Here is a 22,453-nt window from a genome sequence, read left to right on the forward strand (position 1 = left end):
TGTTGTAGGGGGGAAATGGGTTGTTGCACCTGAATGTACATTTAAATGTGTGCTCCCTTCACATTTTGTCCTTCTGGGATATAATACTGTTACCACAAAAACGTAATGATACATTTTAGGTCATATTGCCCAGCTCTAGTCTGTATTTAAATTTGTGGTGAATGGCTCTGAAATTATTTGCCTAGAGACATCCTCATTAGAAAGTAGAACTGAACAGAATATTAATTTGGATTTGTCAGTTAATTAAAAATAGATCAACTCAGCAGCAGCCACTGAACCAACAGACGTGCACCTGTTACAAACAGGCTTATGCCACACTGACCAGATAAGCACAGCTTCACTATATCAAGCATGTTTCCTACATGTTCTAAATATCAAAGTCTTCTCTAAATATGTTTATGACTAAGCTTCCTAAAACCCACTGATTTAATTAAAATTGTGCCAATGAGTGCCAGTTTTTCAGTGATTGAAGGCCACTTGGCTTTTGAAGTCTAGAAAAGGAAGTGACATTTTCAAGGGACTTTTAATTTGATTATTAGTGTTCTCGGTGCAGCATCATCTCTCAGGGTTTATAGACTGAATGTGCTTTGTGAAAAATCCAGCATGAATGTCAGCCAGTTTTCAAACAGCAGCAACAGTTCATACCTTCATATATAAAGATAATTAGAGACAGGAACCGTTGGCAGATTGTCAGAGCTGAGGGAAAAACATGTTTATTGGTGAAGGTTTGACGTTTTTTTTCAACCTGATTTTAATTTAAAGGGCTTCTTTGTCTGATGTGCTCACTAGCACCTACACTGCTGAAGTGAGATTAAAGAATCAGAAATTTGAGGAGGATACAGTCCTGTTCAGCTCAAGTAGTTCCCTGCATTTTGAAATAACTGGAGTTTGCAGGGCGGAGGAAATCCCTCGAGAGTTTAGGAATTAATTTGTGGCTGATGTTCAGCTCTTCTGCGGTTCATATTGAAAGTCAAGTACCCAGCCTACCGAGTGCCAGAGTGTCTCTAAATTTTTCATTATTTCTGATGTGAGAAAATAAAATTAAGCACCAAGTAATTGCTGTTAAATTATTTCATACAATTCCAAATTTCTGACCAAACTTTTGAAGAATATAATAAATTATAAAGGAAGTATATTAAAGCTCCTTTGAGGATTTTAAGATGGATATGAAAAAATGCTGGAATTAATGCTGATGCATCTATGAGCTGCAGAGAGCAAACAAGACCTTAGAAATTAGGATGAACTGTTATTAAAATGTGACTTTTACTGCTGTTTTAACATCTAACAAAGCAGATATTCTCAACGAGACATACTTGTGTCTGTCGGGACCCTGCTCTGAAGTTGTCATACTCAAATGTACGTTTATTTTTTAAAATCATGATCAGACACATTTGTATGATTACATATTAGGGCCAACTTAAAAGATAAAAAAAGCAACACACAAGAAAAGAATCCATTGCTTTTAAACAAAAAAGTCAACATTTTAGGGAAAATTATATTATATTATATGATATTATTCAGAGTTTGACACTTTTTAGAAAAAAAAAAGAAATCTCTGGGTTTAAAAAGTCTTAAATGTTGACCTTAAAAACACACAAAAAAATACTTTTTTAAATCATAAATTTACAAGTTAAAATTTTACGAGAAACCAAGCTGAAATTTAAAGTAAAAAATATTCTATCTTCTCAAATGAAATTAATAATGTGAAAATTCTGAATTTTCTTAAAAATTCACAAATTCTCTTTATTTATTTATTTATTTTTTAAGTTGTCCTTATACAGTGTGGTAATAAATAGTTTATATACTGATCTTTTGTCAAGAAAAAGGGTATATAGGCCTATTGTGTTGGGATTTGTAAATGAAAACAATTAAAATTTATGTTCTTTTTCCAAGTGGATACAGGTCTAGTGGGTCATTTCTCCTTTTACCCAAGAGACTGTAGAATCCACAGTGTGTCTTAAGGTTTTTCCTCAGTAAAACCAGGACTAGCTGTGTGTGTTACTGCCTCATAGACATTACAGCTGGTGTGTCAGTCTGTCCGACAAAGCTGTGTGAACATAACAGCCGCTCAGAGCTAGCGCCACTAATGCTAACAAGCGTAGGTGACGAGCCAGCGGCGACACAAACCAAAAAACACAAACAACATTTTTTTAAAGAGGAATTTAATTGAATCAGAATTGTGGCAATTTAAATTATTGATTATGGTGTGAATCGATTTTACCCTGCACCTCTAGTTAAAACCCCTTTAAAGTGATTAAAAAAATCTTTATTTTAGATTTTTTATATCCCCATCACAACTGGTGATGTCATGGTCTTATAGAGCCAGGACAGAGGTGAACAACCTTCTAGCAGTCCAAATCAAAAATTCTGTCAATGTAGAAACTTTATTACAACATGACACAAAGTTTGGATTTCAATTGACGAGGGACTTTAAATCTGAAATACGTTAGTTAATTTAAACAGGAAAGCAGCTTTTCAGTCTTTTTAATTGGATTCTTGGGCTCATGTTCAACCACCTATTGCTTACATCGTCTGTTTTTAATTAATAAAAATAACAGTGCAGTCAGACCTTCTGACAGTAGAGAACTTTTCTAAATTTTTCTAAATTTTCTACACTTCCATCATTCTTCAGCTTAATTATAGTTTTGGTCCTAAAGCTCTGTATGGGAAAGAGTTTAAAAAAGACCTCTAGCTTAGAGTGCTTCATATCATCATACAGTCCTCAAGGAAATCAGAAACAATGAATGTAAAGAACTTTAAATAGAACAGCTATTATAGGAGCAAAGATCTGAATGCTCATTTAAAGCCTCTCTGTTATGTCAGGTCTTTATCTAACATAACAGAGTTCAGAGTATGTCTGATTTTACCAAATTTTATTCTCTGCAACCTTGGAAATTTCTAAACATCTCCTGTATTTTGGCTAAATACTGCAAAACTTGTTTTCCTTCTAACCCGTTTTAATGTTTCTGTGGTCTTTTTTTTCTTTTATTTTTTCAGAGGGACACATTGGAGCTGCCTGGCAAGCCCAAACTCACGCTTCCACCACCCACTGAATTAGACTTTATTGGAGGATTCCTTGGCATTCATCGAATTTGGTGTTGACTCATTGCACAACAACTCAGAGGTGGGTTTATCAACCTGCAGGGCTTTGCTGTCAGTGTGAGAACGGCACGCTGTCATTGAAACACTTGATTTAGAAGTCATTTCATTTCATTTGTTGCCCGTTTGACCTTGTCTCCGCTGCTCAACTTGAACGAGCTGAAGAGTCAGAGTGACCTTTTTTACATGGAGGATGAGTCCTACGATACATGTCAAGGGCACAGCGTTGTAACCTGCGCCTCCAGCTCTCCTTACTCATCTTTCTCTTCCCGTCTCCTCCATGGGCTTTCATAGTTCAGCATCGTGACTTCATGCTATTCTGGAGGACAAATCGTGCTTATACCCCGCCCACAGATTCCTAATAGACAGTTTTGGAAGATGAATGGTTGTGAAGATTAAGTGCCAAAAACTGTGAGAATTTCCTCAAAGATGCATTGTCAGCTACTGGGAATTTGCAGTTATTTCTAATTTGAGGAGACATTTCTGTCAGACAAAAGCTGCTCTGTGTGTGTGCCTGTGCTGTGAAATTAGATGGGCATCTATTCATTCTATTCATCCCCCTGATTATGATTCAAGAGCAAAGCTCTGAACAAATCTGTGACCATCACAGGGAAAAGGTACAGTACTGTGAAAAAGCAATGCCCCCGTCTTGATTTGTTAGTTTTTGCTTATATGTCACACTTAAATGCCTCAGGTCATCAAACATATTTAAATATAAGAAAACAATAACCCAAGTAAATGCAAAATACAGTTTTTAAATGATGATTTCATTGATTACTGGAAAACAGCTAAATTAAATCTATCTGGCTCCATGTGAAAAAGTAATTGCCCCCTTGTTCAATCTTAAATTGGCTGTGATTAACCCTATTTTTTTCGAATGCTGAGATGAATTTCGCTAGCTAAACCCAGGCTAGGTCTGTTAAATCCAGAAAACACTTAAATAGAACCTGTCTAAAAGTGAAGGAGACTGACATCTACCAGTCTGGAAAGGGTTACAAAGACATTTTTAAGGCTTTGGGACTGTAGAGAACCATTGAGAGAGCCATAGTCCACAAATGGAGAAAACTTGGAACAGCTGTGAACCTTCCCAGGAGTGGCTAGCCAACGAAAATTACTCCAAGAGCGTATCAGTGACTCATCCAGGAGGTCACAAAAGAACTCAGAACAGAGAGAAGACCTGCAGGCCTCACTTGACTCAGTTGGTCAGTGATCACGAATCAGCAGCAACAAAAAAAACTGGGCAAAAATGGCATCCATGGGAGAGTTCCAAGGCCAAGAGCACGTTCGACAAAAACATCTTGACGATCCCCAAGACTTTTGAGAAAATATTCTGTAGACTGACGAGACAAAAGGTGAACTTTTTGGAAGTTGTGTGTCCCGTTAGATCTGGTGACGTCAGCATTTCATGAAAAAGAACATCATGCCAACAGTCAAACATGGTGGTGGCAGTATGATAGTATGGGGCTGCTTCGCTTCAGGACCTGGACAGTGAATTCTGCTCTCAACCAGAAAATCCTGAAGGTCCTCAAGGTCCAGCTATCAGTTTGCAACCTCAAGATCAAGTGCACTTGGGTTACGCAGCAGGACAATGATCCAGAACACACCAGCGAATCCACCTCTGAATAGCATTAAAAAAAGTTTTTGGAATGGTCTAGCCAAAGTCTGGATTTAATCCAACTGAGATGCTGTTGCATGACCTTAAACAGGGCTTTCATGCTCATAACCTGCCATTATGGCTGAATTTGAGCAACTCTGCAAAGAAGAGTGGGACAAAATTCCTCCACAGGGATGTGAACGACCCATTGCCATATATTGCAACGCTTGCGTGCAGTTGTTACCACCAAGGACCAGTTACTAGGCTTAGGGGGCAATTACTTCTTCACATAGGGCCAGGTAGGCTTGGATGGCTTTTTAACTTTAAATAAATGGAATCATCATTTATTGATTTGACTTGATATGATTTGTATTTAAAACCTGCATTTTGTTTTTACTTGGGTTATCTTTGTCTAGTATGAAGAAGAAAATCAGGAATGGGGAAAATATGTTTCACAGCACTGCAGATGTCAAAGGCAGTCTGTGATATAGGTGCAGCATAAAAACCTCCTTAAGAGTTTTATTTATACCATTAGATAAAAAGAGACATGCAAATACGCATGGTAAGTCTCCAAGTTCTCACTCAAATGCCTCTCCTTATTTTTCCCTTAAATTTTCTTTTTTTAAGTTAGACGTGTGACAAAAAGGGTGTGAAATGAGGAAACCCACATCTGATTTATGCTTGTGCAGTCCACAGATTTGTTTTCTTCCTTTCTGGATGTGCATGCTGCATAGTCTTTCATAAGGAAACACCCAAATAATCCTGTAATCCCTATCCTTAATCCATGTGCAAATCCTCTACTTTTGGAAAGTATTCATCAAAATATAGACAGATAATTCAGACATCTCCAGGGACAAGCTTTAGGAAGTTGCTAAAGGTCACGCTTTTGGTCCTGCTTTTGCATCATCACAGCGATGAAAATGAATGCTGTGAATTTAGAAATAAAAGTGAAAAGCGTGGAAAAACCAGGCCTTTAGAACCACAGAGCCTGGCAGAGAAAGTGTGTCACATGCAGCCTCTGGTCTGTTGGCATGAATGAAGCACGTTGAATAATTCTCATATTAAATTCATAATGTTACGCTCTTTCCCAGTTATTTTAAGCAACGTCGGAAGTTACAGATCGATAAGACTAGATTTTTTCCAAGCAGTCAATATGTAGAGTTTTGTATTTGCACTAAGACCTCTGGCATACTGTTCGCAGCTCTTCCCATACTGGTGTAAAGACCACAGAGGATGAAATATTTATCTCCATGATGCCGCCTGAGCTCTGACGCGTGCCCACAGCTCAATGACTCTTATAATATCAATTTTCCTTCCACTCGTTTGTAGTCTGTGGGCAGCTAACTTGAGCTCAGACAACGATGACAGCTTTTATGATTTATGAGGCCAACGTCTGATCGCTCTGTGGCAGAGATAAATGGGATTGTGGTTAGTCAGCCAATGAACTAGGCCTCAGCTTGTAAGTGTGTGTGTGCCAACGTGTCTGCATTTCTGTACGATTGCATCCCCCTTCTCTCTCACAGGCACACATGACCCTTTCAGCCGAGCCGTCATAAAGTCCCGGACAAAAGCTTTTGATTGATTATTTAGTGACAGTTATATGTCCTCTGTCATCAGAGTGCTGGTTATTGCCAGGTGATTGATTGTTTTTATGCCAAACAATGAATCAGAGAGGTGTGGCTGTGCATCTGTGGTCATGAGACTAGTGTGAAACATGTGTCCTTGAGAAAACTTTTAGAGAATAATCCGGAGTTTAGCATTGTTGCCATGTTGTGAAAATGACAAAGAAAATATATTATGTCTTTTTCTACTGAGGATGACCAGACACAAAGCCTCATTCATCAATATCCTCTTAAGATTTTTCTTAAATTTGACCTTAAAAAGATCCTTAAAAAAGTCTTCTAGAGTCTAGGCAGAATTATGAAGCTGTTCTTAAACTTCTGAATAGTTTTCTTAAATTGATGAATGCCATATTCTGGTGAGTTAGAAACTCATGCATTTTTCCCTAGTTAGCAAAGTAAATGCCTCTTTAATTTCCATAAAATAGCATGCCATTGTAGGGCTGTGTGCCAATGCAGAGATCAAACAGAACTGAGACGAGGTGTAGAGAGAGGTCAGAAATTACAAGAATGATTGCACACTGAATGCCAGGTTTAGAAAAATATCAAAACCAGGGTTCACAAAGGTCATGGTTCAGTTTGTAGCTCAGTGTTGGGGTACGTGGACATGGTTCGTTGGGGAAAATTGGCAACAGAGAGTTCTGGATTTACAATTCTTGGTTTCCCTCATTGATTATTTTTAATTGTAGTGCAGCTCACTGTTTATTCTTCAAGTATTACTTAGATTGTGATAGTTAATAGGTACAACCTGTGGTGTAGAGAAAAAAAAAAGAACAAGAAAGAGGAAAGGCAGAAAAAGTGCTAGATTAAATTAGGGCTGAACGATTTTCAAAAATAATCTAATTGCAATTTTTTCCCCCAATATTGTGATTTGATAGGGCATCATTAGGTTCCTTATCTTATGAATTTTTCAACACATTCAAGCAATAAATCATTACATATTACAACCTACATTCAGTCCAGAACATGGTCATCATACATTTTACCATTTTAATGCAAAATGGATATGCAGTTTTACTTGGCAGAGAAGGCGTGTAACAAGCTTTAAAGGGATACTTCAACATTTTGGCAAATTCACCCATTGCCATAATTCCTATAGTCTTAGTAATAGGTTCTTTCCTTTAGTTGTCGGTGCAAGCTGTTTCTAGATCTGGGGGGACCGATGTACCAGCTGCACAACTAACGCTATGTTAGCAGACGCAACTTTTTGCTTTCCCTCATCAAACTCATCAAATACACAATCCAACAACACCAAAACGCTCTCGTGGACAAGTTGTGATCTGCACATTCACCACCCCATTCCCTTTAAGTTATAAAGAAGGAGGCTGGGGTGGAGGAGATGAAGTTTTCCCAGCAGTAGTGTGGTGCATCAGCACTGATGCAAGCAAGGATTAGTGAGAAGTACCTCATATCTTAATGGATCTCTTTGTTGACACTTGAATGTTTGCATAATGTGCATTAAATCTCTGCTGCTGCAAAAGTAGGGCAGGGCAATTAATTGCAACACAGGAATAAAAAGCGTCAGATCTCCTCATTTTAATTGATAATATACTGTAGATACAACTTAGAAAAATGCAAATTAATCTGTGCGCATTTTAGGGCAATGTGTCCTGCTAATGGTTTACAAAGTGTGCCATGACACAATTCAGAGGTCAGATTTTTCAGGGCCCATATTGGTTACTACTACTTCATGAGACAGTGATATCAAATGATATTTGAAACTAACCTACATTTATTATAACATGTACAATGTACTTAATTTAGCAAAAGTCAAATTGTATGATCAAAAAAATGTAGGAAAATGAACATATTAGCTTTGCAGTGGAACCAAAGTAGCACACTTTATCAATTAATTTGATTGATTTTCATTAAAATAAAATGCAGATAGTAGCTTCATTTTCATTACCCTTAGAAATGCGCAAAAAAATGTCTAAAAATATTTTCTAATAGGTGTAGGAAAAAGCAGGAAGAGGAGAGGGACAACAACTTTATGGCAGTTGTGGCCATAAACTTATCTCCCATTTTATAGAAAATTACTATGACTTAATTAATGATGGTAACAAAATGTGAAAAATTAACAGTAACAGTTATGATTGATAGAAAATAGATGTGATAGAAAATGGAACGATGTTTTAATGACTTAAATTGGCAGAAAATTGTTATTGTTTGTTTTTTATCCTCAGATGTCAGTGTACAACTGACACCATTTTTCATAACCCCACTGCTACTGATAAAACTGCACAGGGTTTTCCCTAGGTTAGTCCGGTAGGTGATGGTCCAATGCTGCACAGTTGGGAGTGGATCATTTTTGTGTGCCATTTCTGCTCAAATCACAGCCCTAGTTGGGCACTCCAGTCTCAATCTGCTCCGCTGTAACACACTTGCAGATATGGCGGGTTAGCAGCAGAACAGAAAGCTCTGTTGATGGGTAAGAGGGGGTCACAAGGAAAGGGACTCAACTTCCACCGAAGTACAAGTCAGTCCTGTGGATGTATGACCAACTTTTCTTCACTGATGAGGCAAGCTTATCAAGACAGCGCCATGCAGCACTCCATTTCTTAATAAAAGTCAATCATACCTTCACTTTAAACATAAATCTATGATAATCCATCCAGATTAGATCAGCAAATGAGGTTCTTTGACGAGGGATGTATGGCTCTACATCATACTAGTTTTGCACTGTAAGAGCAGCATGTTTTACATGTGTTTCAGTTAACCCTGTTAGAAATCAGTAGATGAAATAAAGATGTCTTGATACAGTAAATGCTGAGGTTGGCATACAGGATAGGAAAAGGCACTATTTCTTATGGCAGGGGATTGAACCAAATTCATATCCTGAAGCTGTGTCTGAGCCAAGTCATAAAGGAAATGTGTCAGTCAAAATGACACATGTCAAAAGATGAAAACTCTCCCTGAGAACACACAAGCAGAGCAGAGACATTGTTGAGGAAAGCTAAACATGTAAAAGACGTTCACACTTCACTGAAATAAAAGTATTTCCAGCCTTTCATTTGGAGAGGTGTGGGGCTTTTGTTGGGGTTGGGGACCGCCACCGACATCAGTTTTGCCCATTACCTAACTGAGTGTTGAGAAATCTAATTTCCTCAGTAAAAACGTGTTCTTATCTCGAGGCAAAATTACACTGATTGAGATGCTGATTCTGCTAGTCTGTTATGGCAGTCTCCATTATATTTTAGCATCAAGCTTAAAACAAAGATGTACATCCCAGTTTATCAGTGAAAATTGCGCTCCCCTGGAGAATAACACACCAGCCACCACTGCTGCAGTAACTTTTTTCCTGCTGCATTACAAACTGACATGCCATCTGTCTTGAACGGCATGCAGCATCCCTGCACAACATCTGCTTCTAATTTATTTCATTAAGTTCTTTTTAAATGTAAGGCATATAAGAGAAGTAAATCTGGCATCCTCTGCAGGGAATAAAGGACCCTGTTAGAAAAGAAAAAAAGACACTGCCAATTGCAGATCCCTGACATGAGTGCAGTATTTTTGCCACCAAATATTTCCAGCTCATTTGTGTATTTATAGTGGAAGGACTGAAGATGTAAATAAGCAGAGCCACTGCACACCTCATTTGTATGCAGTGCTGCTAATTAAGACCTAATAAAGGACTGAAATGGTTTGTGTCCCCAAAAGGAGGAGTTATTTCTGTCACTGACCTCGGAAAATAAGTCGAAGAAATGAATAAATATGTTTGGAAATGTATTTGGCTCTCTGCAGCAGGGAGGAAAGCAGTGAAAGGCTGGTGAGGTATTTAAATTTGTGGAGTATAAATGCACGAATGCATTTTAAGATGCACTTCAACTTTACCCATGTCTTAAGTCTCTGTTTTGGTCTTTCAGTAGATTTAACCGTCACAAAGGTTTAGCTAAAATTATGAAGATGAGAAAGGCTAATTTTGTCTTCTGTCTCTTTCGGCCCGTCTGTCTGTCCCTCTGTGTGCCTGATGAAGCAACAGAGCGGCAAATTTCACACCTGCTTCTCCCAGATGTTGAATCACAGATGCTTTTTTATTTAGTGCACAGGTCAGTCTTAAATTCTGAGTTATGTTTGATAGCCGTTTGTTTAGGTTTTTATTTCCACCTTTTTCAAAGACACCAAAAGCATTACAGCTTGTTTTAGGAAGACTGATTTCTCTTTTTATTTGTGGTGATAACACTGCACAGCACCATACTTTAATTATCTTAAATCACAACAAAAGATGAATTTGATCCATGCTAATGGTTTCCTTCAGCCGTACTTTCTAGGTTTTTTTTTTTTTTTTTTTTTTTCCAGCATGGTTTGTGTTGAAGTTGAGTGGAAAGCTCACTATGTTTTTTTTTTTTTTTTTTTTTACATTTTGGATGTAAAAGCAAAGGCCATCCTTAAGAAAGGATTGTTTAACTTATGGAATCAGAGAGGGAAATTTTGTTTTTAAGTTCCAGTGAGTGTTTTAGTTCAAACTACAGATGTAACATTATTTAAATTTCATGACACCATTATTGCAACCTAAAATATCACGCTATCAGTATTATTGCAGTATTGGCATAAGCTGCCAAAAATCTACAAAAATGACAGATTCATCATTTCTAATCATTTAATGAAGTTTTATATCAAAACACTATAATTTAAATGACCAGTATTGAAATATACTTTATATATTAACATTGAAACTTAACGTGTTAAATGTGCATTAATAGAGGTACATTGTCATTGAGGTTATCAACATTTTGGTTTGATACTCTTTTGTACCAAATGCTTTATATTACATATTATCTGTTTTTTGTTTGTTTTGTTTTGTTTTGTTTTTTTTTTTACTTTTGATAGGACAGAAATGTACCAAAGGAAAACAGATATACAGGTCATATTTTCAATCCTATGCCCTTGATCAATCGTAGTCCTTCTCAATAAACTACCACTATTGATATTTCTGTTGTTTGGTGAGAAGACTTCCTTATTATTTATATTGCTGGAAAACAAAGGTCTTTCTTATTCCCACAACTGGATTTTTTCTGTTTTTTTTTTGTTTGTTTTTTTTTCCAAAAACAGAATTTTTATTTTCTTGGTGTTACATCTGAACACATCAGGACATTTTATTTATTTAGACTACAATCTCTTTATCATTATTGTCCGCAATATGACCGTGGTCAGCCCGTTGAGTGAGCTAATCAATGTGCGTTTTACAGATTTCAACTCCGACTCTCCAGCTTTTCTCTGGCTCTTTAGGCCAACTTGTTTGTCAGTGTGTATGCGCTGAACTCCGACAGATGGTGCAGTGCGTGGAGCAGTCGATAGAGCTGAGGAGAGGGATGGCGATGGCTCCTCATCTTAAGATTTTTTTTTATGTCCCAGGTAGACCTATAAGCGTTCTCCCCATTCACCTCAGTAAATGAACCAGGGTAACATGCTGTGTGGATATTATTTACCGTTATTTAAAAGCACAGTTTTCATGGCTTTCATGATAATTAAAATACCATGGGGAAATTTTATCATGGTTATCATTAATTTTGGTTACTTTTTCATCTCTAGTTCAAATATGTATATTTTTGGCATGCTTATAGTTGGGAGTAACAAGGTTATCATGTGCCCTCTTTAGCAACCTGGCCCCAAAACCCTTCCTCCAACCTACTGTGGACGATTTACAGTTTCTGTTTCATCTGTGTAGTTCATAGAATGAGGGAGAAAACTGTTTTTAAAGTGGCAACTCCTTCCAGGTTCATCCCACAAGCTACTCACAAGGCTTTCTGGGAGCACTTACAGCATTAAACCGGATGGCATCATCGTATTTAAACCGCTATTCTTCCTTAAATGCATGTTTACCAAATAGTAAATATATGCTATAAACAGCGATCTCAATTGAAAAGACTCCACGATTTAACAAAAGAGCTTGTAAGCAGCAGAGATGGGCTGGGCTCAGCGGTCTGTCACTGCACAGTTTGGACACAGTTAAAGGGGCCAGACCGTCATGAGTCTTAAGTGGGCACCAACGTGAAACAAACTGACTCCATAATTCTGCTTTAAATGTGTGGGATTCCTTAAAGACATAACAGAAAGTAGTTAGTCATTGGTTTGCTGTAATAGACCACAGTAAGTGGAGACAAAAAGGGAAAAATGTGGCTAAATCCTCTACTGCTGGGATGTGCAGTGTTATTTAAAACCATTATCCTTTAATAACCTGAGTACACTTTCAAACATTTGTGTTGCAGGCATACATCTGAAAGCTCAATTTGGTATTCTGTCTTTAGAATACCTCTTTAACGCTGCTACTTTGTAATAGCTCAGCAAGAAACAATTGGCAGCCTAGTGCAGCTTCATTTAAACAGTCCTCTGAGAGTCTCATTTACCCAGACACAGCTTATAGACTTGGCTCATGATTCCCTGCAGCCTAATGCAAATAGCTACAGAGTATTGATACACTTAACGGGCATGTTAAACATCCTCTGCTGTAGCTGAGAGCAGAAATGTTGCTTCAAGGTACTGAAGTTGTGTATATGATAGGCTCCTGGCTGAGAGTGTACTGTGCATTTCACTAACTGATATTAATTGATTTGATCGTCATGTTTGTGTTTACACTCAAGGCGCTGAACGGTGTTGATAGTAATTCGTATTGAAGGGTTGTTCCTGTGTCACAACCCCGCAGCTGGAGAGCCTGCCTTCAGTCTGGTCGCTGTATGTAAATAAAGAAACGCTCGGTGCTGAGCTGGTGACTTTTTCCCTCGGAGGCCTCGGTCACTTGAGGTTTTGCTTGCCTCTCTTTTTGTTATCCAACTTTTATCTTAAATTCCCTCCAGCTGAAGTTTGTTGTCATGTTGCAGCTTTTTTCCATGACGCAACGTTCTGTCATTATTTTAAAGAATCAGAACAACAGTGTTCAATTATTTTGTTTGGTATGTTATCCCATTGATCACGTTCTAATTAAACCTGTGGGGATTGATTGCTATCGCCCACCACTCCGTCCTATTTTTTCTTTACAATTACAGCAACTGGCCTGAGGGTGTTCTCCATTGTTTGTCCATGTGTCACAAGTGATATCTCAGACACGGGTGACTGGACTTTGAAAGCACTTAGAGGAATGATGCATTTATCATCGCATGTTGGGATCTACAAAAGCCCGTGGCCATAATACAACAAGGGTTTGAAACATACTTCTAACATGTGTATGCTCTTTTTCAGCAACCTTATCCATGCAGCAGCGTGCTTCAAATGCCTCTTTGTAAAGGAAAATGATGTTTTTTCTGCTTTAAATGCTTTCTCATAGCTGTAAGTGGAAAAAAGGGTTCTCACAATGCTTTGTTTTTAAACTTTCATACAATTAATCTAAAAATGAATGCCTATTTTAATACCATGACAAGAAAATTAAAAGTCTGAGGCACCCAGTGGGTATATATTTTTGGTTTTAATTGTCACAACATGCAGACAAAGGCCTACACACTGTTGTTAACATATACAAGTGCATCTCTTGTTTTGTTTTGATCTTGATGATTATGGCTTACAGCTCATGAAAATAAAAATTTCAATGTCTCAAAACATTAGGATATCACAAAACACCAAATAAGAAAAAAAACATCATAGTAAAGGAACAAATGTCAGCCTTCTGGAAAATAATGTGCATGTATGCACTGAGTACATAGGTGGGGCTCTGTTTACATGAATGACTGCATCATTGTAATGTGGCATGGAGCCAATCAGTCCGTGGCACTGCTGGGGTGTTACGAAGCCCACGTTGCTCTGATAGCAGCCTTCGGCTTATCTGTATTGTTGATTCTGAGGTCTCTCATCTTTCTCTTGACATTTCTCCAGAGATTCTCCATGGTAGTGGGGACTGGGGCCCCCTAGGGGGCAGCAAAAGAGGGGTGGGGGGCTTGTGTGCTCTGACGTTGTCAAAAATAGATGTGCATATATATTTTTTTAAGTCATGATTCTTAGAAAACAGAGGTGGGAATCTAAAGGCACCTCAGGATTTGATTCATAGGGCTATGATTCAATTCTTAATCGATTATTGATGCATTTTGATGCACTTAAGTTTTTTATTCTTTAACATTTGTGTTGTTCTCACTGTACCAAACTAAATAAAAACATTACATTTGTGTATAGAAAAAAAGAGATGAATTAAATGTCTACTATCCTTTAATGGAATGTGTGTAAACTGGAAATGTACAATTGCACTGAACCAAAGGTAGCAGCATCCTTTCCGTGTAACATATCTGTAATTACAGACATAAAAATGTCCTTTTTCACAGATAAACAACTGGTCATCTAAATCTTGCTTTTACACACTGCTGGACATTTATAAATCAATTCAGAATCTTCCACCTTCACTTCACAATGCATCTAAGAATTGATTTTTTCTCCCACCTCTAGTACAAAGGCACTTTAGGGCCAGCATAAAAGATTTGAAAAAAAGAAGACATTTTTTAGCAAAAAAAAAAATCGAAGTTTTGGTTAAAAAAAGATCTAAATTTTTTGAGATCATAAAGTCAGATTTGCAAGGAAATGAAACCCAGAATTTACAAGTTTAAAAAGTTGGAAATTTACAAGTAAAAACTATGACATTTTAGAGTCCAAAAATTCCTACATTTTGACATCAAAAGCTAAAAAAAATCAAGGTTTTAAAATTGTATATTTACAGCAATTTAAATTCAAAAAGGAACCAAACTGAAAACAGTGGCTTGATTCTGGACTTTATGATCTTAAAAGTTAGTAGTTTTTGTTCACTTACATTTTATAGTTAATCATTCATATTTTTTTCTCATACATTAACTTTTTCGGTTGATTGTTTTTTCTAGTGCGGCCCTAATGCATTGTCACAATAATAGATAATGTATTTAGTCATAGATCATTTCTCAAAAACAAGACTATGTATGCCTATTATGATGCGATTTTGTAATTGACAACAATTCACACTGATTGTACTTTTACCAAGTGAGTCCTTGGGCAGGGGGGGGCTCAGCTTTTTTTTTTTTTTTAAATGAGTAGGATGGACCCTAGGGGAAAGGGTTGGGAGCCACTGCTCTGTGGGGTTCAGGTCAGATCAGTTGGCTGGCCAGTCAAATGCAGTAGAACGGTAAGAAGAAATCAGTATCTCTGTAAAGCTTCTCAGCAGATAGAATCATGAAGAACTCTAAAATCTCCTTGTAGATGATTGATAGCATTGACTCTGGACTTGATAAAGACCAGTGGACCAACAGCAGCAGATGACATGGCACCTCAAACATCACTGACTGTGCAAACTGGAAACTCTGGACTTCAAGCACCTTAGTATTTTGAGTGGTGGCACCTCTCCTCTCTTCCTCCAGACTCTGGTACCCTGATTTCTAAATGAAAAACAAAATGTACTTTTGGATCACTGAGCAATGGTCTGGTTCTTTTTCTCCGTAGCCCAGGTGAGACACTGATGATATTGTCTGTGGTAACAGTAGTCTTGAATATCTGGTTTTACACGTGCCATTTCTACAATTACTGCTCTTTCATTGAAGTTTGAAGGTCTTTGTAATTAGAGACAAAAAAGTTCATTTTTAGAGGCAAAATTACCAGAACTACTTCTGTCAGATCAAAAGCCTTTTACTTACCTTCATTTCTAAATCCCTCATCCCCTCTTTTTTTATTCATATTACATAAACAAACAAACACAGTAAGAGTCTCTCCAATGATTAACTTGAAGTACTTTTTGTTACTTGTCTTCAGAGGCTTTTTTTAGCTTCACAAACAGCCACCAAATCGACTCCTCTTTTTAGCTCCACTTTATGGCAGAGGATGAAAATGAGTGCACATATGGTGCCTCAAATATAACGAGGACAACAAACAAAAACTGTGGCTGCGAGGGAGTGACTAAACGCTCAGGACTCAGACAGAAGGGGCTCCGTTTAACAGATTTCAGAGTTCAGACACCAAAGGAGGCAAAATTTGGGGTAAACAGACTAAAAATAAACCCTGTGTTGTTGATGGCAGAAGATGAATGATTGTCTGTACAAACTGCACAGCAGTGTAATACTCACTAAGCAGAATAGAGGCTGGACTTTTGAGACAAAATAACCCTTTTTGTTCTGCAAAAAACTACTCAAGCTATCAAGCTCTTAAAAGACCTACAACTCTGTAGTAGAAATGGACGGCCCCATTGGTCTTCATATGATGATGTTTCTGTGACTGTTTTAGAACACTTCATAAGTAGGATCTGCACCCCGAAATCCAAAGATTATCTGTGTCCAAAAGCAACAAAAAAAAACTTCAGAATGATTGATAAAATTAGGAATTTTGCCGGAAAAAAAAAAAAGACATCCACCTTTCTATCCGCCCATTTTCTGCTGCTTATCCGCGGCCAGGTCACGGTGGTAGCAGGCTAAGCAAGTCAACCCAGACATCGCTCTCCCCAGCAACACTTTACAACTCCTATTGGGGGATTCCAGTGGGTTCAGGATTTAAAATCCTTCCAGTGCATTCAGGGTCTTCCTTGAGATCTCCTCCTGGCTGGACGTGCCTCCACAAGGGAGGCGCCCAGGAGGCATCCTGATCAGATGCCTGAACCACCTCAACCGGCTCCTTTTGATGCGAAGGAGCAGCGACTCTACTCTTACCTCCCTCCGGATCTCTGAAATCGTCACCCTATCTCCAAGGCTGGACCAAGACAACCTCAAGAGAAAACTCATTTCAGCTGCTTGTATCTGCGATTGTATTCCTTCAGTTATTACCCAGAGTTTGTGAGTTGCTACTGCCATATTGCCATAACGCTCTACTTCCTGGTTCTATATCAGCCAGTAACTGAATATTAAAGCAGACAGTGCTCTTGGTCTCCTTCTATTTCACTGAATTGAAGCTGGAATACCCTCGCCACAGGCACTGACATATTGCACTGGTGATGCAATGTAGAGCCAAGACATGCACATACGAGAGCTGGCTGACAGCATTACTGAACTGACTCAACGCCCCTTCAGCTAACTGCACGCATTTAACTCATCAGTGAAATACCAGATTCTTGTGTAGGTTTTATGCAGACACTCATGCTTATGGGAAGTTTTATGACTTACAATGTTAGTGTTCTTTACATTTCCTCTCACCTGTTTTCCTCTACTGATACTCAACATGTAAACATACTACTTTAATAACTGTAGGCTCTCTGGTAAATACCCATTCATAGGCTGTGTCTACATCTCGTCATGGCATACCTTTGATAAGGAGTATACAGATGGATTTGTTTCTTTTCCACAAATAAATGTCTTAATAGACTTGGCATGTCAGAGTTGCTCTGTTTCAAAAGAAAACTTCAAACTGTGACCTCAGCTCTGACATTTTTGCTGACTAACTTTTGTGAACAATTCAATCCCAACTGACACTTTTGACATTTGACTGCTTTTGATCTGTACTTCCTAACATACAGTCTATGAAACTGGCAACGTGGATGGATGGCATTTTGTAGCTTGTAGCAAGTTTGCAATATTTAGATCTAGAAAAGGAAAAAAAAAGTTGTATGTAGGCTGGGTCAGAGAAATCTGGCATGTAACCACCACAACCTGCAAAGAGGGTCAATGGCAACTTTATTTACTTGCAGACTTGCAGAAGGCGTTCGACCGTGTGAGCAGGGATCCCTTCTGGAGGTTCTGGAGCTTTTCAGGATCCCACGCTCACTTGTCTAGCTGATGCATGCTCTGATGCATTGATCCTTGTGGAGACTGTAGATGTCCTTGTGGGGGCTCTTCACTGCTGAGTGAGGAGGTTGAAACGTTGGGACTGCACGTCCTTTGGACTCAAACAAAGATCCGGGCATTTGGGGACACCTTGAATGCTGCCATTGAGTCTGTGTCTGTGGATGGTGAGAGTGCAGAAGTTGTGGAGCAGTTCACCTATCTTGGCAGCATCATCCTACAATCCACTAACTGCAGGGCTGAGATCAACTGCAGACTTGGCCTCGCACATTAGGCGCTGGGCTCCCTGGGTACGGCAGTGTGGCCCTCATAGTGTCTGAGCATGTAGATGGAAATCAGAGTCTTTCAGTCCTCCTGGCCTTACTAAACTCTTTGTGAGGCCTGGATGCTGACTGCTTGACAGAGGCCGTGGCTGTACTCCTTTGTGATGATTTCTCATTGGAAAGACTGGTGTCTAATGCTGACGTGTTGGGGGGAGCTGGGGTTGGAAGGGTCAGCTGCTGGTTATGGGAGTGATAGCTGCACTTTTATGGGCTCTTGGCTCACTTTCCCAGGTCTGATCCAACTCACCACTTACTCAATTCCCTGGAGCTGGTGGGTTGAACCAGACCTCGGGGTCTGCCACGTGCGTCGTGGAGGAGTCAGATGGGAAGATAACCGGGAAGGATGGAGGCATGGGATGCTGGTGGATGCTTGGGCTTGCTACAGTGTGAACTTTGGCTGCTATTTTTAATTTTAGTCTTAGTTTTAGTCTTTAAATGAAATGTATTTTAGTTTTAGTCACATTTTTGTCTTTTCTATCCCCTTTAGTTTTAGTCTAGTTTTAGTCCATAAAAAGTCCTCACGTTTTAGTCAGTGCTTTTAGTCCAAGCATTTATTTTCTAGCCTTAATCTGGTTCCAATCATGGTGGTGTGTTCTCTGCATTCTGCCAATCCTGGGGTCCCTGCTTTCTACAGCTGAGGCAGAATAGCTATAGCTGCGTTGTTTTTTGACGGCTTTACCCACAGTGGAGAAATATCATTGATTTTGATTGTCTGATGAAAACTACATGACATTTTAGTCTAGTTTTAGTCATCTTGATGAAAACTAAACTTAGTTTTTGTCAGTTTTAGTCATCACAGATCTATTTTTGTTTGTCTTAGTCTAGTTTTTGTCATGGGAAAAAAGGCTGTTGACGAACATTTTGAGTCATAGTTTTAGTCGACAAAATTAACACTGGCTTGCTATAATGTTTCTTTTGTTTTAAGTTAATTTACACACAGCAGCACAGTTGGTAACCTCATGTCAGCCGTTGTCCCAACATGTGTAAAAATATGCAGCAATATCATAAATAAATGTACCTCCTGGTGACGCTAGAGAGGAAAGTCTTAGCTTTCCAAGCACAAAAATGCAGACTCAGCTGTTTTATTAAATGAATTAAACAGGATTATGCCAGCTCTAATCTGGCGGAGTTCACTTGTCATAGGGCTGAAAGAGATGTTGTTTGCCCTCCATCCTCATGTCTGACTTTGATCTTGTGCTGTATATTGAATGTGGAGCATGACACACAACTGTCCAAGGTAAGGCTCTACGTGACCTGCTCTGGTTGGGTCTGCCAGTCGCTGGGGGGGTTAAAGACAACACGTTTAACTTTGAAAGCGGGTGACATTCCCCTTTAAGCTATTGAATCATCAACAGTCAGTGCTGAATCACTGACTTCCCATTCACAGATCAAAAAAAAGCTGAGTGGAGCGCCACACTCACTAACTGAATTGTAATTTGGTACCACTATGGATTAGATGTAGGAAATCTTCTTTCGGCTGCTGGCCACTCCAATATCATGCTGCAAATATCACCATAAAAAAATGTGCTCTCCCACAAACACACAGAGACAGAGGCTAACACTTAAGCACATTGAACAAGGAAAGCTTTCTCTCCCATGTGAACGAGCAGCTACGGCTGAATGGTTGAGTGTGTCCTCTGTCTCTGTGAGGTCGACAGCCCAGGGAAGATTAGGAGGAAGCCGATGAAATGAATGAGAAAGGAAGAAAGAGGAGAGGGGCAAAAAAGTGATGGCTCAGGGAAACCCGCTGCATTACACTTGCTTTAAGGGAATTATCTCGGTGAGAGTTGTGCAGAGTCGGGGAGTGGACACACGCAGGAAATATCTGCAGGCTTAAATCTCTCATTAAATCTACATCAAACTGATCAGCTCCACCCATTTGTTTTTCAGCTTCACCGCCCTCCTCTTCAACCCCTCTACCCTCAGAGCACATTCACGTTTATTTTTGTAATTCTTTTGCATTATTCATTCGCAGCCTTTAGCTCGCCTGGGGCATGCCTCATGGGTGGCCTTCGTGCACAGGTTATAATCTCACCTGTGAAGAAACAGTCCACATATATTTTTAGCCTAACATTTCTGTCTGTTAAAGTCATATTGAAGCTGTTATGTAACAATCAGGACAAAGGGGTCTGTTGTTGATGGGGTGTGGGACCCCATTCAAAGAGCCAACGTCACTAACTGGTGGCAATAAAGCTGGCGAGGAAAAAGAAGGGTGGGGTTATGTTGTAAATGAAAGCTGTTTTAAAATAGCCACTCTTCCAGACATGCGTCACCAAAGCCAGGCCACAACACAACTCCCCGCTCCATCTCGCTTACTCGTTCCATATGTTCATTTGGCACTGTGCTCTATACTGTCACACAGCTCACAGTTTTCATATGGATGGCAACTGATTCACAGTGAGTATGCTGACAGTCTGAACACGTGCCTTATCAGACTCATCAGTCATATAATTAGCCCCATTCAGGTTTATGTAACACTGTCTTTCTAATCTTTCTAAAGCCATATTATTCATAGAGCAACTACAGCACAGTACCCAGTAGTCTAGACTGTATGAAACATGGGCATATCCTCAGTGACATCAGCCACTGGTTTCTTCAGTGGACTTTTGAAGCTCTTGGAAAACAGCTACAGCACACCCACCTGTCAGTCAGATTGAGAAGAGACAGAGGTTACTAGAAGTTAAATTACTTTTGAACCATAAATCATAGGCTTTTATTTTTCTTCCCCAGTGGAATTTGTCATTGTGCTATTCTAATGACACTATCCATGCCTTCGTAGCTCTTATGGAAGTCTTTCTAGCCAGTCCGGAACTTGAGTGACTTCCCAGGGTCTTCAACCCTCTAAGTAGGGTGTTGTCGTGTACAACAAGATTATCATTCAGGGTTAAATAACTTTTAAACTGTAAATCACAGCTACTTACTTGTTTTTCCTCTGAAAGCCCTCTGTTATGCCATTCTACTGATGCTATCCATGCTTTCAAAACTTTTAAGCCGGATGTACACTGTGCAATTTTCCTCCAATTCAGCCACAGATTTTGACTTGCATGACTCACTTTAAAGTCGAGCCAACTTTCAGTTGGATTGGGCGTCATTTGTCGTGCTGTGTACAGGGGAGTACGACGGCCCACCACAGCCCGACTACTACCTGACGACCTGCTCCCGACTGGTTGGAAGGATTTCTTGCATGTTTGATATTTTGGTTGTACGACTCCGGACACTTATCAGTGAGAGCAGAAACGCAAGCAGAATAAACAACTTTGGGGTATTGTTTTCCTTTGTAAACTGTCAGACAACGTCCTAAATTACCATGACAACAGCTAGAATGACTTTCTGATGCACGCCCACTATGATAAAGGCAACGAATGAGCAGGAAATATTCCTACCTGTGGACCTGCAGCTGACATGGGTGGTGACGATGTTTGTGTGTGTAGGATAGAGAGGTGGTTGGAGAGAGAAAGCATGAGAGAGAAAGAGAAAGTGGGAGAGATAGAGAGGGGAGAGAGAGAGAGAATTTGACTGGAAACACTTCACCCTCAGTGTGTAGACTTTTTTAAAAAGGATACTCTGCAGGTTTCTGTCACACTCCGTCCCAACTTCACTTGCACGATGCGAGTACTCAGGCTGGCACGACTGTGTGGTCGTACAGTGTGAGCACACAACTTGCGTTCAGTGGTCGTGCGCCATAAGCGATTCAGTTGCACAGTATGAGATGACATCCTGCCATGACTGTTGTATGGTTGACTTGAAATTGCACAGTGTATACCCAGCTTTACAGAACATTTTCTAGCAAACTTGGATCCCGGGCAACATTCTGGGGTTTTTCAAGATTAAATCCTCACAGCAACTCTGATATTTGACGTCTTTTTTGTCCATTTATTATCTTTTTCAATAGTTTTGGCAGCTAACGGGGTTACCCTGCTGCAATGTTGTCTGTTAGTATCCCAGAATTCATTGTGACAGGCATTGGCAACCAATGGCAGGCTGTTCCGTTGTCACATCATGCTTTGCTGCACAGTGTATGTGCACAGATTTAGAAACTGGAGAGGAGGGCCTGAAAAAACTCCATGCTGCTCCAGTAAAATAACTTAAATCACCTAAGTCTTTTCACATCCAGTGGTCTGGGGGACTGTGTTGATTGGTTGCTCAAATTGCAACATTGTTGTCCTGTCAGGGGGTTTGATT

The 22,453-nt window shown here is 39.3% G+C and overlaps 1 protein-coding gene across 5 annotated transcripts in view; it reads left to right on the forward strand.

Moving 5' to 3' along the window:
- adarb1b (adenosine deaminase RNA specific B1b) overlaps window positions 1-22,453 on the forward strand; it is a 229,103-nt gene that overhangs the window by 46,427 nt on the left and 160,223 nt on the right. For all 5 annotated transcript variants that reach the window (XM_041806676.1, XM_041806675.1, XM_041806680.1 and 2 more), the window contains one exon: window positions 2,998-3,124. The gene's annotated coding sequence lies outside the window, so the exon portion shown is untranslated. The remainder of the gene's footprint in view (window positions 1-2,997; window positions 3,125-22,453) is intronic.

Source organism: Cheilinus undulatus, linkage group 15, assembly GCF_018320785.1.
Source record: "Cheilinus undulatus linkage group 15, ASM1832078v1, whole genome shotgun sequence".
NCBI lineage: Eukaryota > Metazoa > Chordata > Actinopteri > Labriformes > Labridae > Cheilinus > Cheilinus undulatus.